The sequence below is a fragment of the Dromiciops gliroides genome, chromosome 6 (genome assembly GCF_019393635.1).
Source record: "Dromiciops gliroides isolate mDroGli1 chromosome 6, mDroGli1.pri, whole genome shotgun sequence".
In the NCBI taxonomy this organism is placed as follows: Eukaryota; Metazoa; Chordata; class Mammalia; order Microbiotheria; family Microbiotheriidae; genus Dromiciops; species Dromiciops gliroides.
This window is the reverse complement of record NC_057866.1, coordinates 142,438,235-142,456,949: the sequence shown is the minus strand read 5'-3', so window position 1 is coordinate 142,456,949 and position 18,715 is coordinate 142,438,235.

Genomic DNA, 18,715 nt, shown 5'->3' with positions numbered 1-18,715 from the left:
AACCCCGTGATGATCTTTTTGATACACCTTTAGAAAATCCTGATCTTGTTCTCTATACAGATGGTTCCTCATTCATGAGAGAGGGAACCCGTTTTACTGGAGCTGCTGTAGTTTCTGATTATGACACCCTCTGGGCAGCTTCTCTGCCTTCCCATTTTAGTGCACAGGCTGCTGAACTTGTGGCTCTTACACAGGCCTGTAATATAGCCAAAGATAAGAGTGACACCATTTTTACTGACTCGAAATATGGCTTTGGCATATGCCACTTTATTGGTATGATTTGGCGTCAACGAGGCTTTCTAACATCCTCGGGCAAGGCTATTGCCAATAGGGACCTTATCAAGGACCTCTTAGATGCCCTGAAACTGCCTTCTTCCCTAGCCATTGTATATTGCCCTGCCCACACAGGGAATAGTGATCCTGTTTCAAAGGGAAATGCACGAGCCAATTCTGCAGCCAAGCTTGCTGCATTAGAAGCTCCTGAACATATATTTAACCTTTCACCTTCTGAGGATATTCCTTCCAACCTAACCTATGACGATTCTGAAGTAGAAAAGTGGAAAAAGAAATTTAAGGCGAAAAAGATCAATGACATCTGGGTTTCTCCGGAAGGTAAGCCACTTCTTCCCCGGAAATTCTACCACCAGGTATGCCTCTCTGTTCACAGAAAAGGCCATTTTGGTACACAAGGCATTGTAGACTATATTAAGAGAACCTGGATAGCACCAGGTGTGACTAATACAGCATCTCGAATCTGCTCGGGCTGCTCCACATGTCAATCTTATAATCAGTATGCTTTTAAGACCAAAGCTTATAGAGGGTGTCCCCTAGCATATACACCTTTTGAGCACTTACAAATTGATTATATTACTATGCCAAAAGCAGGACATTATAAATTTTGCCTTGTTATAGTTGATCAGCTCACTCTGTGGGTAGAGGCATTTCCCAGCCCCCGAGCCACAGCTGCTTTTGTTGCCAAAATTCTTCTTAAAGAGATAGTACCTCGTTTTGGCCCACCAGCCCGCATCGATTCTGACAAAGGCACACATTTCACTGATTCGATTTTATCCCAAATCTACTCTTTCTTGGGAGTGACTCCAAAATTCCACACGCCCTACCATCCACAAAGTTCAGGCCAAGTCGAACGTATGAATAAAGAGCTTAAGAGTATGATTGGCAAATTATGTACTGAAACCCATTTGAAATGGCCTGATGTTCTACCATTGGCATTATTCTATCTACGCAGTAGACCAAGAGGAGAACTTCATATATCTCCTTATGAAATGCTTTTTGGTCACCCTCCTATCCAAGCTAAAACTCTTTCCCCAGTTTTTATATCACTGGTGGGAGGTGATACTTCTGTTGCCTCCTATATACAGGAATTACAGACCAGGCTACGTGAACTCCATGAGGCAGGAGCTGTGGTCGAGGCAGGCCCATTAGACTTTTCATTGCACAACCTCAACCCAGGAGATAAAATATATGTAAAGAATTTTCAGAGAACCAGTGGAACCCAACCTGCCTGGGAAGGACCTTTTCAGGTATTATTGACAACTCCTACTGCCATTAAAATTGTTGAAAAAGACTCATGGATTCATTGCTCTCATATAAAGCCTGCACCATTCATAGGTGAAGAGATTTCAGATAGACCTGAGGTAGATGCTAAAGAGGTAAAAACCCTAACAATAGCAACTGTTAAAGAGCAAAGAGAGTTCAGAGGAAATAGGCAGTTCCCATTTGATAATCCCACTGATCAGTTAAATGCTTTGGGACTCAATCTTCCTAAAGTATCAGGAGACTGAAATTGCCTTTTTAGGGCTTTAGCAGACCAGCTAGAAGGTCACTGTAGAAATCATCTCAGACATAGACAAGAAGCTGCTTCTTATATGATTAACCATAGACAAGAGTTTGAGTCTTTTATAGTAAATGACTCCCCTTTTGAAGAATATGTTGAGGAACTAAAGAAATTTGGAAAGTGGGGAGGAAATGATACAATTGTAGAATTTGCTAAGCAGCATCAGCTGAATGTGGTGGTTCATCAATTAAATCAGCCTCTATTGAAAATCAGTGGCACAGACAAAACTGATGCTAGAGAACTCCACATTTTCTACCATAAAGAACATTATGACAGCATTAGAAAGATCAATGACAATTCAGAAACCCCTGCCACTTTGGCATGCAGAGAATTGGGGAACCAGTTAAAACAATGTGGCATACCCCAAACTCTAGCAGCTTGAATACCTTAAAATTTAACAAGCATTTCCTTCTACAGGCAAAAGCACTGAAGCACATGGCCTAGTTTTCTGGCCCACCTCAACTATTTTTTTTAATTCTTTTTGGTTTTTTTGTTTTGTTTTGTTTTGACTTTTGAAAGGCACTGAAAAGACCTGGAATTCACCACACCTTTAAGTTCTTTAAGAGCACAAAAGGGTGCTTAGCGAATCTTTTGCTTTTAATTTTTTATTTTTATTTTTGGTTTTGTCTTGTTTTTTGACTTTTGTTTCTTTTGCTCTTCTTTAAAACTAAATTTTGTAAACTAAGTGATTATTCAAAGACATTGTATATGCTGTGGGTGAGGCCATCCGTCCTCAGAAGCTACCAGAATTTTTTTTTTTACTCTTTCTTTTTGAGAGAACCATGAGTTCTGATGAGTTTTGTTTTATTTATTTTTTTTTTCTCCTTTCTCTTGTATGTTGTTCTGTTTAACTAAAAATACCAGAAAGGGTTATTGAACCCTATTGCTTGATACCTCACTGAAAACATTGAATATTGAATCTTGCTAATTGAAGTCTTACTTCTTTTTGATAAATTAATCACCACTTTAAGTATCTGCTACTGTTATACTAGAGAATTCATGTATAAGATGATGTGGTTTACTTGCTAAAAGAAGATTATGTAATAATATTTAATATAATCAGCTATTTACATTAGTTTATTATTTATATGTCATTATACTCTGGGTATGGTTTGGAATTATTGTATATATCACTAATATACTCTCAGTTATGCAGCATAGCACGGATTTTTACCATCATACTGTCTTTGGTGAAATTAATGAGATTTTGGAAGTATGGAAACTTATCATTTCAGAGAATAACTTGCTGTGAACTTTGATGCAGGCCCTGGAGAGAATATATGTGCAACAAAAGGAGAGACAGGTATATGTAAGTCCATGGGTTGCTTATGATGGTGACTATGTAGAGCACAATTACTAGGCACAGTCCAGTATTCATCCTCTCTCCCTCCTAATTTAACCTAATTTAACTGAACTTAATTATCTTTTTATCTCACTCAGTTGAACTCACCTGTGGCCTAGTACAATCACTGGCTGTCTCAGAACCATGAGATATGGTATGATAACCTTTCCATAACATTTTCAGGTGTCATCAACACATACTAAATTTGGCTTTGATCCAGACACATGGTGGTAAAAAGTGTTACTGATTGCAAAACTACCTCAACCCTCTATTGGAAGTCTAAGGATATAAAGGAGGGAATGTAATGGAATTTATTAATTTGATCATTGACAATGCTATGCTAAGGTTTAGTAAAAAATACAGCAATTCAAACAGTTAAAAAAGATAATCCAGCTTTCCAGACCAGAGTCCAGAGTCCAGAGTCCAGAATCCAGACCAGAGTCCAGAATCCAGTTTTCCAGACCAGAATCCAGTTTCTTCCTGATGACATCTTACCACTTCAAGAAGACAAGAGAACTCAGAGACTTTATATGAACTGTTTTGCTTTATTAGCTTTTACTATCTCCTTTCTGTTATAATATATAGTATCTGTAACATGTACTCTCTGCAGAGGCTCTCCCTTTGCAAGACTAATGTCAAAGCGTCGGTTCATGAGGACAAAAAAAAAATCGCCCCTCTGGACAAAACTTTCCTCTCTTCCTTTTCTATATTGTTGTTCGCATATTATTACTTAGCAATATTATTTTTACTGTTCCATCAAGGAAACATTCCGTTTCTTGAGGAAGCAAAGGGGGTAAATGTGGTAAAAAAATATGAAAGTTTTTAACAGTCGGTTAGGATAACTGAAAGACGCCAGTTTTTCAAGGACCACCCTTTTGGGGAGGAGACGATTTGTATTGTGTTTCTACTTTCCTATCCTTCTAATCAACATCACCTTGTGACTACCATAACAATAAATAAAGGTTTATCTAGAAAACCAAAAGCTTCTTCCATCTACTACTGGGAGATAAATTAAGGGAAAGGTTAAGTAGGGGAGATTTATGATCTAATATCCAATTTTAAATCTCACAGAAAATAAAATGCATAATTATGGTACAATAGGCTTATATAGAGCCACGAAGCCTTACATCTTATATGACAAATACATTAATTGAGAAAAGCATTCAGGGTGCTAGATATGGTGAGGACCAAATAGCATAGCAACAAATAAAATTTATTATATTTTAATAGAAATGGCTCCTTACTGATGTAGGAGTCATTTTTTAACCAGCTGCCCTTGTCCAAACAGACCAAGGACTTTTCTGTAGGAATGATCAAAATTAATTAAAAAAAATTAGTAGAGATAGGAGATTCAAACTCTACCATTACAATCCTAGATATGTTTATAAAGGATGCAGAAATGACAAGAGAAAAAAGGAAAAGCAGCATATATGTACATAAAGAGCGGGTACTTCCTGGAAGAGAAATTATCAGGATGTGAAGAATCAATTTTAAAAATAAGTAAAAGTGGGTCATCATATCGGTCAAAGCATAAAAACAAAAAGAGAGAGAGATATTCACTGAAGGTTTTGCCACTGTCACAGATGAGAGGATAAGTCAAATATAGATTTCTAGATTTTGTATATTAAGGAAAGGTAATATTTTTGATTCTATATTTGCAGATTGAAGTATGTTCATTAGATTGAATCTCAGAATATTATTAAGCCACTTATATGAGAACAGTAATCTTCATAAGAGCTCAGTTTAACCATTCACTCAGGGTGAAAAGTGTAGATGAAAAAATGTCTGTTAGCAAAAATGGTATACAGTTAGATGAAAAACCCTAATGATATTATATGATATAATTAATATAATTTTAATATGATTAATTTAATACAATATCATATTTATAGTGCAGAGGCGGGAAATGAGGCATTAGATACATTATTCACTTCTAGGTATTTGATTTCTAGCATTAGATCCTTTACCAATTTCTGATGCAAGTGAAAATTATCTGAGGAAGTAATCAAGTTGAGAAGGATAAATCATATTCCTATAAAGATCCAGGGACTAGAGATATCAATATAAACAGAAGTAAAGGTAGACCCTGCCCTCAAGGAGTTTACCTTTTAAAGGAGGTAACAATACACATGAAGGATTTAAAAAGCATGGGGAATGGGCATATACATGCACAAGGACATGATGGCAAGTCCAGAATCAAAGCAGGGCTGGAAGAGTAAAGCAGAATGTAATACCTGGGCACTTCCTTAAAATGTAGGTTCTGGAAGCAACTCAATGGGAGACAACAAGAATTATGGAAGAGGAAGAATGTTCCCTGATGAAAAATTCAGAGAGATAAAGAGAAATTCCAGGGTGAGAAGATATCTGTAGCATAATTATGAAGTCCACAGAAACAGAAATAGATGCTAAGAAGGCAAGATGAAATCTCATAAAGGCCTAAATCAAACAAAATTTGAAAGATGCTAAGATAAGCTTGAATAAGTAATAATAACATGTATTATATTCACAGTGATTTCTAGTTCCTGTTAAATGTATTGTCAACTATGGCAATTAAAAATTTATGGGGTGCCCTATCTCTGTCCAAAGTTATAGGGAACTTAGCTGAGGGTTCTAATATATTGCTACTTAGAAAATTGAGGCTATAACACCAGTTTGGCAGTATTAAGCATTTATTAAAGCATATTAATATTAGTAAAAAGATAGCATGGGTTCAGAAATTTAAGAAAGGAGCTAAAGCTCAGTGTAAACACCTCCTCCGAGTTCCAGGCAGAAGACAGTGTGAGTATGTCTGAGTGGAAGTTTCCTGCAGGTCAGAAGAGAGGTGGCCCTTCTACACTGTTTCAAGCTAATTGGTTAGCATCATTCAAATCTATTGGTTTACCGGACTTGAGGAGGGTGGTCCAGGAGCTAACTTCCTTCAGTTAGTCAGGAAGGTCAATCTACATTTCCTTTGAAATTCTCCTAATTCTGGGCTAACCTTAAGAAAGGTCAGACAAGGCTCCCTGGGTTAGGCCCTAGATGGGGGCCTCTGAGAGACCCAAAACCCCATTATTTTCTCACACTACCTTAATGAGTTCAAAGTCAGAAAGAATATATTTACCAAAATATCTATAGCAGATCTTTTTTGCTACCAACAAAACAAAACAACAATAACAAAAACAAAAATCTGATAAAGAAGTGAAATGGTAAAATAAAATGAATATAATGGACAAAAATGAATGTAACTCCACTTTGTGTTTTCTGCTCTGAGGAACAAGATGCCCCACCCTGGATAAATAGCACATCTAATGTCATCTCAAGGTACAAATATCTGAAAATGTGTAAAACTGATGTCATAATTGACAGAATGTAAATTCTTTGAGAGCAGAGATTTGTTTTTCTTTGTTTTCCCAACATGCAATATGTGGCTTGGGACAAAAGAGTCAATTAATAAATCCTTGTTGAATGATTGAATGATTGATTATTTTAGTATTGTTCTTCAAAGCCGAAGGTAGATGAAGAATTTTATTTTTCAGCATACAAAATGTTCATCTGTGTATGCAGGTATTTGGAAGGCAGGGAGAGTTGAGGGAGTCTTTTCTCTTATCCATTTTCTTAATAGACAACTAAGAATTGAGTGGGGGTTTTGCTTTCAGTTTGCTCTATACAAACATGATCCCGATGTGCTTTATTTTATCTAGTTGTCTCAAGTTGTTCTTACCACTATATAAGAAAAGGTGTAATAAAGAAGCATTTTTCTATTATTATATTTCCCCAGTGTTTGTGTTTTATAATCTTAGCTATAGTGTACTTTTCTCAGTTCCAAGGACAGAGCTTTGCAGGAGACTGATGCAAAAAAAATTCTAATCAAACCCCACAGCCTGTTCAACAGATAGAATTCTGCCCTGGGAGGATTGTTGGTAATAGTGCAAACCCCAACATTCTCTTATGTACCTTTAGTTACTCAGAAAACTTGGAGGTACTCCAGAGAGTTCTCCAAATTTGCCTCAAGATGCATACAAATCCTTTCGTCAGGAGATTTTGATGTCATAGCAAAAAAATAAAAACAAAACAATTGGATATTTGTAATTGAAGATCTCTGAATTCTCAGAAAAAATAGTTGTATGAGTAAGTGGGGATATGTTCCCTGGGGCAAGGAGGTCCAGAGGGCAGACAATGATAATCTGCCTTGTCTGAGTGAGAATAAATTTCCTGTAGATTTCTCCATACCCAGGGTAAAATATGTTTATCAGAAGGATTAGAACATTCCTTTATAGATGAACATGAATTATTTATAAAATATGAACTGTTGGTTTCATTAAAACATCTTTATGACTGAAATTGATAGACAATGCTTCATAGTGGCTAGCTTAGAGTCAGATCAAGATCAACTGTGTTCAGGTTGGTTAAGAGAGAAGGAAAGTCAATAAGTCATAAAAAGTTAGCATCTACTATGTTCCAGACATTCTGCCAAGAGCTTTTACAAATATGTGATCCTTACAACAACCTTGAGAGGAAGGTGTTATTAATATCCCCATTTTCCAGTTGAGAAAACTGAGACAAAGGATAAGTGACTTTCCTAGAGACATATCTAAGAAATATCTGAAGCTGAATTTGAACACAAGATTTCTTGACTCCAGGCCCAGAATTCTGTTTGCTGAGTCATCTATTGGACTCACTAAACATCTCTGAACCTGTTTTCTCCTCTGTAAAATAAGGATAATGACATCTAAAGTCCAGATCCCAATGGGCTGGTGTGAGTTTCACATGAGATAATATATGTAAAGAGTTTTGCAAATGTTAAATATTATCTGAAAGTCAGATATTATGAAATAATGAATTTAAAATGATCTTGATAGTGTTTCTAGAAGCATAAACTCTTCTGAATAATTCTCAAATCATTGTTCTTTTCTGTTGTTAGTGGTAATATTGTAACTTTGTGGGAAGGAATGGAGGGTATAGATAAGTTCACTAGATGTAGCTTGAATAAGTTAGGTGCTTAGGATGATATTTAACTTGTTGGGCTACTGAATTATCTATAAACGTGTTTGCTGTGTATCTATTTTGAGTTAAATTACCTTGACTTTTGTTTTCCTATCCAAAAAAATAGAATTAAAATTATGATGCTCATCTGTACCAATTTTATTATCAATATTGGATTGAGACCTTTGGTGTTAATAATTTTTTTTAAATGAAATGTTCTTAAAACTAATTTAATGTGTAGAGATGTTCAGGGGTGAGAATAATTGAGAAAGGAAGGTGGTGAAGTAATTGACAGTAAAAACAAATTCTTTAGATGAGTCAACTTGATTCTTTTTCTACTTAATCCATCGACTGAAATGTCAGTTAAGGCATGAGGCTTTTATTTTAACCAATTGTGATGCCGTTGTTTCCTGTGAAATTGAACTGATAGGGTTCAGAATTAAGAATCACAGCAATGTTTCTCTTCTACCCCCTTCCAATTGTCTCTAAATTGATGTTTCTGCCATTTTTGTGAGGGGAAAGAAACATTCCCAAGTCATATTTTGTTGAAAGTCATCATGCCTTAGACCATTAGAGATAGCTTGGGCCAGTGGACAAATCCAATGGTCTAGGAGTCCTGAATTCAAAGGTCCTGCTGCATATTTCCTGAATGACCTTGGGCACACCTTTCTCATCTCTGGGTCTCAGATTTTTTTTTTCCTCTGTGAAATAACAGAATCAGAGTAGAACATTAAACTTTGTTTAACTCTACTTCTAAGTTGTAGGAGCCAATTTTAATATGGGGAGAATTAATTGGGTGGCTTGCTATAATATTGGGGTTCAGAAAATAATGAGGGACATCTAGGTCCAAAGCTTCCTCCCTCCAAACTGCCTTTTTAGTTATTTTTCCCAGGCCAATAAGAAAGGAGCTTAACAGCTTAACAAACAAATCAGGTTTTATTTAACGGGAATAAAATACACAGCAAAGGTGAAATTAATAATGTCAAGGACAAGGGAATAGGGAAAGAAGGAAATGGATAATCACCCTAACTCTAACAAAAGCCTATACAATTCCCAAACTTGCTTCCAGCTCAGCTAATTCAAAGGGCTGGATTTAACTCACCACCAGGGGTCCATAATTTCTATGGGAGTCAGCAGCCAGTCTCTAGTTAGCTCCAAGGCCAGAGAGAGAGAGAGAGAGAGAGAGAGAGAGAGAGAGAGAGAGAGAGAGAGAGTGCCACTTCCTGTTGGGGTCCCTTTTTCTATCTCCCCCAAAGGGGAGGTCCTTCAAGTAGTATGGCTGAGACTGGTTCCCTGTTGATGATGCAGTCCACAGCCTCTGAGGACACTCTTTCTCAGGGTTGGCCAAGTTTAAACTAGGGGGCTAAACCCTATATCTGTAATCTTTATCTGAGTGAGTGTAAGACTTGGATGAGGTGGCTTGTATTTACTGGTCTTAGGCAATTCAATTTAATTTAGTAAGCATTTATTGAATGTTTATTAAATGCCTATTCTACATTCTAGGCACTCTGCTGGAGACTCTGAATACAAAGACCAAAGTCAAATATTTTTTTAATAACCTATCAAATATATGGATAAGGAAACTATGACCAAACAACAGATAGAAAGCATTAAGTGATGTAAAATGGATATTTTTATTACATTAAATCAAAATGTCTTTGAATAAACAAAATGAATGCAGCCAAGATTAGAAGGAGAAAAATACAATGTCTCTGATAAACTACTCATTTTTCAAATACTTAGGAACTGAGTCAAACTTATAAGGATACAAGTCATTCCCCAATTGATAAATTGATAAACTCTTCAGGAGTTTACAAGTTAATGAGGGAAAATAAATAAATATAATCTTTTATGTATAAAAATGCATTATTAGTATGTACAAAATAGGAACATTTTGGGGGAGGTGAAACAGAATGAATTAGGAAAAAAACATATGTAAGAAACTGCATTTATTCTAAACTTCAAAGGGAGCCAAGAGTTCTAGAAACAGAATTGAGGAGAGGGTACATTCTAGTCATGAGGAGTCAGATGTCCTGGGTTCAAATCCTACTATTAAAAATTATCAGATGTATGACCTTGCACAAGACACAAACTCTATAAGCCTCAATTTCTTCATCTGGAAAAAAAATTGATAGGATTGAACTAAATATTCTCTGAGGTCTTTTTTATCTATGAGTCTGAGGGTTTGTATTTCTCTTAGTAATAATAGAGGAATACTTGAAGCTTCTTGAGCAGATGTCTGTCATGATTAGACTTACATAAGCAAAGATATCAAGAGGGCAACACTATGTACATATTATATGCATAATAAATATTTAATATAATTGTTAAAATGGATAAATATTACTTTTTGTATTCAAACTTTTCATATTTTTTCATTCATTTTTTTCTTTTCTTTCCCCTATGATAAATGTAATAATAAAATCACTGCTTATTCCCTAGAGTAAAGGAAGTAAAGTAAATTAAAGTTTCACTGTGAATGAAATTCTCCCCCATAAGAAGCAAAACCTTTGTGGACACGAAATATAACTTGGTCCCCTAGAAAACACTGTGATTAGTAAAGACTTCATGATTACCCCATCTCAGGAAGTTAAGAATAGCTATGTGTGAGTTAAATATCATATATTTAAATCTATTTGTAAGTTTTCTTTGCATCTGTTTAGTTTAAGCAATAATTCTTAGCAATTGCTTCAACTGCGGGAGCAGCAGAGACCTTGGCTTAACTGTATTCCTAGGCCATGTCTAACACACATTTGAAAATGCCTTTCCTACGCTACTTTCTTTGTTTCATTTAAAAAGTTCTATTCAATGTACCCATATGGAATTTGATTTCTCTTCCTTGAAAGTTATCTCATCAGAGATTTCAATGTGCAATGTTATACTCTAAATGTCTCTTTATATATCATCTTATATTTCAATAACTGGTAAATACAAAATTTATTTCTGTTTAATTTTTCATGATATATTTTTTTTAAAAACCTGAGGAAGTGAAGCTTATAGAAAAAGCATAATAAATCATCCAGTAGAAAATGTGAAGCATTACATTAAGTAAAAGGCCCATTTAAAAGAAAACCCTGAATTATGCAGTAGAATGAGACTTCAGAAGTGAATCATTCTATCCAATATATATTTCTTTCCCAAAAGTCATTTTAAAAAATAAACATTAGGGGCAGCTAGATGGCACAGTGGATAGAGCACCGGCCCTGGAGTCAGGAGTACCTGAGTTCAAATCCGGCCTCAGACACTTAACACTTACTAGCTGTGTGACCCTAGGTAAGTCACTTAACCCCAATTGCCTCACTAAAAAAAATAAAATAAAAAAATAACCATTATCTCTCATGTAAGTAATTTAAAATATCCCTGAAGACCCTTGAAAATATTTTACCAAAAAAAAAATCACCATACAGAAAGGCCATAGAAAATGCAAATAATGAGCATGGAAATAGATGATGAAAAGTATAACAATGACAATTAATAATACATAACATGGATATAATGCTTTAAAGGCTTTTAAATCAGTTAAAAGTAGCTCATTTTAATCTCACAAAAACCCTAGGAGGTAGATATTTTTATTGTCCCCCTTTTACAGAGGAGCAAAATAAGGTTATTTAGGAGAAGTTAAAATTACTTCCCCAGAATCTTCTGGCTAGGAAGTATCTAAGGTGGGTTTTGAACTTAGGACTTACTCCCTCCATAACCATTACTCTATCCACTGTGTCATCTTACAACCTATTTTCTCAAACTGATCTTATTGTTACTAAAGGTTGTGTGTGAACACTGTTTATTTATTGATAATTCTAGCATCTGTCTTAAGGGAAAGACATAATCTTTATAGTTAATGTGAAAAACAAGGGACAGAGGGTCAAATTGACAAAGTATTTTTTATTTGTGGTATAGTGTTAAGAATACCAGACTTGGAATCATCAAATCATGGGTCATCCTGTTTCTAATACTTACTAGCTATGTGGTTATGGGAAAAGCATGCAACTTTTGGAACCTCAGTTTCCCTATCTGTAAGGGGATACTAATATCTCTAATGTGTACCATGCAAAGTTATTGTTTGGCTCAAATGAAATAATGCTGTGCAATGCTTTGCAAACCTTAAAATGTTATATAAATATTAGCTAATAATAAACTTTCCTAATTATAAAATTCTTAATGTAGGTCAAAGAAAGATAGAAAATAAAGAGTTTGGGCTTGAATCTGGAAACCAAATATAGACAATGGATCAAGGTAATACTCAACACTTTTGGAACACATAGCTCTTCACAAAACATTAGCAAAGGCTGGTAATAGATACAAACCATTGGATGTAAACCAATGTTTATTTAATTTAAGATGGATTCTATGAAAGAGCTCAGATTGAATAGTGGAACCCAAAACTTCTCCAGGGCCAACATGAACTCAATGGACGCTATATCAACCAGAGATTTATGTGACTGGCTGATTCATTTAGATAAAATTACAGCAATAGGACTTATGGTAGCATCATAAGATGAGGTCATTGCTACCAGAAATCATAGAAAAGTTATCCTTGATTACCAAGGATTTATTGTTTAATGCACTTTTTTTTTAATTTTTTTTTTGGTAGTGTTGGAAATGCTCCATGTTATCACTACTTGTTGGAAAAATATAGCATCCATTGCATACCTACAAATATACGATCAAGTAGTCAGAAGTAGTATACCAGAAACTTTCTGTCTTGAAAAAGAAAAAAAAAAAGAACCATGTATTGTAAATATAGATTCCCAAATATCTTTGAGAGTTCAACATATAGTACCTTTTCTTTTTTTCTTTCATCTGTAGTAAGACAGACCTAATAATGGTATTGCTGGATCAAAGGGTATGAACAGTTTAACGTCTTTTGGGCATAGGTCTACATTGTTCTCCAGAATGGTTGGATCAGTTCACACCACCACCAAGAGTGTTTTAGTGTCCCAACTTTCCCACATCCCTTCCAAAAATGTTCACTTTACTTTTCTGTAATGTTATTCAATCTCATCTGTATGATCTGGTTCCTCAGAGTTCTTTCATTTCCACTTCACTAATCAATAGTGATTTAGAGCATTTTTGCTTTATAATATATACATATATATATACATACATACATATATATATATATATATATATATATATATCTTTGATCTTTTCTCCTGAAAACTGCCTATTCATATCCTTTGACCATTTTTTTTTCCTTTGGCCATTTATAAATGAATTCATGAATGAGTCGAATCCTTACAAATTTGAGTCATTTTCCTAAACATTTGAAAATGGACTTTTTCAGAGAAACTTACTATATTTTTCCTTTCAATTTTGACTACATTCGTTTTGTTTTTCTAAAAACATTTTGATCTAATGTAACGACAATTATCCATTTTATATCATCTATTTTTTTTCTGTCTCTTGTTTAGTATAATTCCCTTAACCATAGATTTGTCAGGTAAATTTTTTCATGTTGCTGTCATTTGTTTGGACTATTACCTTTAATGTGTCGATCATCAATCTATTTTGACCTTAACTCTGTATATAATGTGAGATGTTGGACTATAACTAGTTTCTGTCAAACTGATTTCCATTTTTCCCAGCAATTTTTATCAAATACTGAGTTCTTATCCTGAAATCTTGGATCTTCGGGTTTGTCAAATACTTGATTATGGTTATTTATTAACATGTACTGTGTACCTAATCTGTTCCACTGATCCACCACTCTATTTGTTACCGGTACCAGATTTTTTTGATGATTACTGCTTTCTAATACAATTTGAGATCTGGTACTGCTACACCATTTTTTTTTCATTGATCACCTTGAGATTCTTGACCTTTTGTTCTTCCAGGTGAATTTTGTTATTTTTTCTAGCTCTCTAAAATATTTTTTGGTACTTTGATTGTTATGGCACTACATAAATAAAATTATTTAGGTAGAGGTGTCTTTTTGGTTATATTGACTTGGCCTAGCCATGAACAACTAATAATTTTCAATTTGTTTAGATCTGTCTTTATTTGTTTGAAAAGTGTTTTGTAATTATGTTGATATGATTCCTGGCTTTGTCTTGGCAGGCAAACTCTCAGCTTTGTTAATTTAAACTTTAATTTTAATGAAAATTATCAAATTTATTTGTGTTTGAAGAGTTCCACAAAAGTTGATGCTAATTTTTGTCCATATATATCCTAGAGAAAAATTTTTCCATTGTTACCTTAAAAGATAGATGTGAAAGAGGCTTTTCCTCTCAAGGGGCTAATGCTGATGAATATAAATTTAATTGGATTCAAAGAAAATAAACTTCCAATTTCATTTCCATATAGTGTGAATATGTGTTATCAAGGAGAAAAAAAATAATACTAATTGTACCAGAAAATCAGTTTTGTTATTTAAAAAATAACTATGTTAAATGAACTTTTCTCTCTATTTTTAGACTTGAATTTAAGATATTTAAATGAGAAAAAATATTTTCATAAGTATATTAAAGTCAATTTAAATAGCATCGGAAAAATGGAGTTAATCAAAGTGACATGTTAACAAAAATGGAATTTTGAAAGAATTTGAGCATCTTAAATATTCTTTTAAAGTCAAGAACATATTAAGACAAGACTTAATTTGAGGGCAATAATTAATTGGATCTTAATTGACTATGGGAAAACTCAGTTTGAATCACAAGCTTACCACTCCGTAAATAACAGATTCTAAATGGAATCTTTTAATGCTTAGGCTTTTAAAAAATTTTTTATAAACGCCAGTCACAGAAGACCAGCTTCTCAGGAGTGTCCTCAAAAAGCATTTGGCCTTTTCTCTTTTAAATGTCCTGGAGGAATTTGAAGAGGTAAAACAAATTCTACTTATAATAAAAAGACCTTCACCCTTGATGCTTGGCAATAAAGTCATTGAAAATTTCAGTAAAAATCAACGAAAATCATGACAAGAGCATTTATGAAATGCCTACTTTATGACAGGCACTGTGCAAGGCAGTGATGACATAAAGACAAAACAAAAACAAAGAACAAAACAATTCTCCTGCAGTAGATTACAACATTCTATTTTATTGGAAAGATTGTTTAAACTTGGCATTACTCACTGGCTTGTGCTTCTGACTATATGCACTTCAACACTATGCCTCATCTGCTGTCTAGTCCTGGGATATCCATGAGCCCTTGAGACTTTCTGAAACAACATTGTGCTGCTCAGGTCCCTTTCTCCTAATTAATGAGTTCCTCCTAGGCCATCCATTTTAAGGAGGGGCCCTGGCAATCCCAACTTCATCCCCATCCTAGCAGTGCTTCTGACTTACTAGACTCCAATACTATGTCTCCCAACCAGGCTCCTTAGTCTGGTCCTTGCTTCTCTCTCCCAAACTCCCTCTTCCACTTTTCATCTCCCTTTTGTCTTCTATATTCCTCTCCCGCACTGTAATCTCCTTAAGGGTAAAGATTGTCTTTTTGTTGTATTTGTATCCCCAGAAGTTGGCCTAGTGTTTAGCACATAAGAAGCCTCTAATCAACTTTGCAACAGGCATGCATTGGAAAAATCAGTCAATGCATCAATTAGCATATCTTATGTGTATATTATTTGTCAAACATTGTTTTGGGGCTAGAGAAAAATTGCAAAACTTGAATAGTCCCTGACCTCAAGGAATGTATAATCTAGGAGGTATGGTAAGGTAATTTGAGGAGGGTAAAGTATGAGTTCTCATATACTTGTCATAATATGCTCTAAATTATATTCAAAACTGATTTGAATCTTATCCCAGTACAAATAGAAAATAGAGCAGTCCCTTGGTTCCTTCAGTATGAGTGACTGGTTAAAAAACAAACAAAAAAAAGTTTTATTGATTATTTTTATATTCCCATCATTCTCAATACTTCCCTTCTCCCCACAAAAGAGCCTTCTCTTTTACAAAAGAATTACCGTTAAACAAAATGAAGCTACTTATTGACCTTATCTGACAACATGTTACACAGTACCTAACACAAACTAGTCACTCACTGACAGACTGAAATCTGTGGTCCTCCACCTCTCTACCAAGAAAAGAGAGGTAAATTTTATCATTGATACTGTTCTCTAGAATCAATATTGGTCACTGCATTGTTCTGAGTTCTAATATAGTTGAGTGTCACTTTCCTTTATATTTGTTTTGCTCACTGTGCCTAGTGTTCTCAAAGTTATGCTTACTTTGCTCTTTCTATATTTGGTCCCTCCTTGCCCACTTGTGAGACTTTGACTAGCAAAGGTAGAAACTTGTTGGGGATGTGATGTCAGCAACAGCGTAATGTGTGTGTGTGTGTGTGTGTGTTTATATCATCTGTCTTAGGTTTGTAACTACATTATAACAAGCTAAATGTGTTCTAATCTTTTTTTTTCTCTGACTTACTACTCTATATCTTTAACACTCACCTCCATCTATTCAGAGAAAGCAAAAATGGATATTAGAGTTCATACTGTGATTCTTATTGATCAAGACAAGGCAAAGCACAACTGATACTGAGATCTGTGTGATTATGAAGGATGATACCATCCAGTTTGACAAGCTACGGTTTATTTACCAGACATTATACACAGAGAGATTTTCTCCCTGTTTATGAGGTATGTAGATACTTTAGATATGGGTATGAGTTCCAGTGATAAAAAAAAGAGATCAAAGACATGTATAATGAGGGTGATTAGATACAAATTGGATAACTTGCCTACAGTGTTGTTATGAGGAACAAATGAGATAGTATTTCTATAGAACTTACAAAAGTGCCTGACGTATGATAGGTGCATAATAAATGCTTTTTCTCTTCCCTTAAAGTCATAGGCCTTGATACTTATGGTTGACATGTTTGTGTAGAAAAAGAGAGGAAAAAAATCTGATTCAAAACTTAAATTCAAATGAATTCTAAAATTCATTATTTTTTTCTCCCTCCAATGGCAATTAGTGTGTATCTGCTATTGGAGCAAATATTTAATTATTAAAATTGTATAAATTACATTTCAAAAAGGTTAAAAGTTTCCACTGTCCCCCAGGCCCTCCTCTTCCCATAGTCCTTGCAGAGGCCCTCAGCTGTGAGCTCAGCCCAGCTACATCACAGTGGGAAATCTCTGAGGAAACTGTGCCCAAAAGATGCCAGTGACAAAAAATTCAAATTTAAATTCAAAATGAGTGAAACAATTTGGAATTAAAATATGAAAGACATTTAAACATGTATCAAGTAGATCACAAATTCCTTGCTTAAATGTTTTGTTGATTCTTCATTATCACCATCTACCTAAATCTATTTTTGGGGATCCTAATTTTCTCCTTAATCTTGGTTTGAGTCCCACTGGGGTAATGCTATCCTGTGATTATTTACAAATATAGTACAAAGAAGGGATCAAGACTCCCTGCTAATGAGAAAAAGGAAAAGAGAGCAAAGTATGCCAATCCACAAAGTACAATCTGAAAATTGTACTGCCAGGCAACAGGAAATAAATATTGTTTTATCACAAATCATTTTAGATGCTAGAAAATAAAAGAAACTGAAGAAAAAATATATATGTGTGTATATATATATATATACATATAAATATATATATGAGAAAGGAAGAGACAAATGAACTAGAGAGAAACAGTATAAACCTATGATGTGACATTTCTATTATAACTTCAGACAAATAATTTTGCATATGTTGATGAGGAATTTGGAATGTGATGTTTCTTTGATTATAGGCTCAAGCATTCAAAGTTGGAAGAGGACATTTAATCCAAATGTCTCATTTTATGAATGAGGAAACTGAGATCACCAGAACCTGTGAGTTTCCTAGACTGACCCAAAAATAAATGGCAAAGCCCACTCTCTCACATGTTGCCTCTTTCATGAATTCCAGGCACTGATAGATTTTTTTTCCAATTCAACTCAAAAATTTTACTACAATTTATTAAGTGCTTATGATGTGCCAATATGCTATGCAATAGGCTTATAAAGATGAAAATGAAGTAGTGCTAATTATAAAAGAACTTATATTCAATTGGTAAGAAACAAGACGAATAGACTTTTGGTGCCAAGATGTCAGAGTGAGGAAGGAAACCTTTGGAGCTCTCACAAATTTCCTGTCCAGACCAATAGAAAACTGCTCCTGAATCCTTTCAGGAACAGGCATGTAGCGTACCTGACCAGGCAGGAAAGGTCTGTCTTAACTGGGTGGGAGGAAAGTGAGGTCCAAAAGCAGCAGCAGGGCTTTGAGCCTGGGTCAAATCACCAGTGAGGCTGCACCCTCCTTCAAAACAGTAGCCTCCTAGGCAAGTAAGCAGTCTGAGTAGCATAGTAGAGACCCTCACCAGTCACCCTGCAGCTTGGGCAGAACACCAGGGAAACCCTGACCCCAGTGCTGACCAGTGGTAAAGCCCTGTCCAAGGCCAAATAACAGCAGGTTTCCCACATCACCACCAGCAGAGAAACTCCTTCAGCAAACCAACAGCAGGAGGCTCCAAACCTCATCATATCTATAACAAAATTACCCCTCCAGGGCATGTTAGCAGAGTAACTCAGCATAGCAATGAGAACACCCCACTTGTCATATTTTCAACAAAATTACTTTTTCTTGG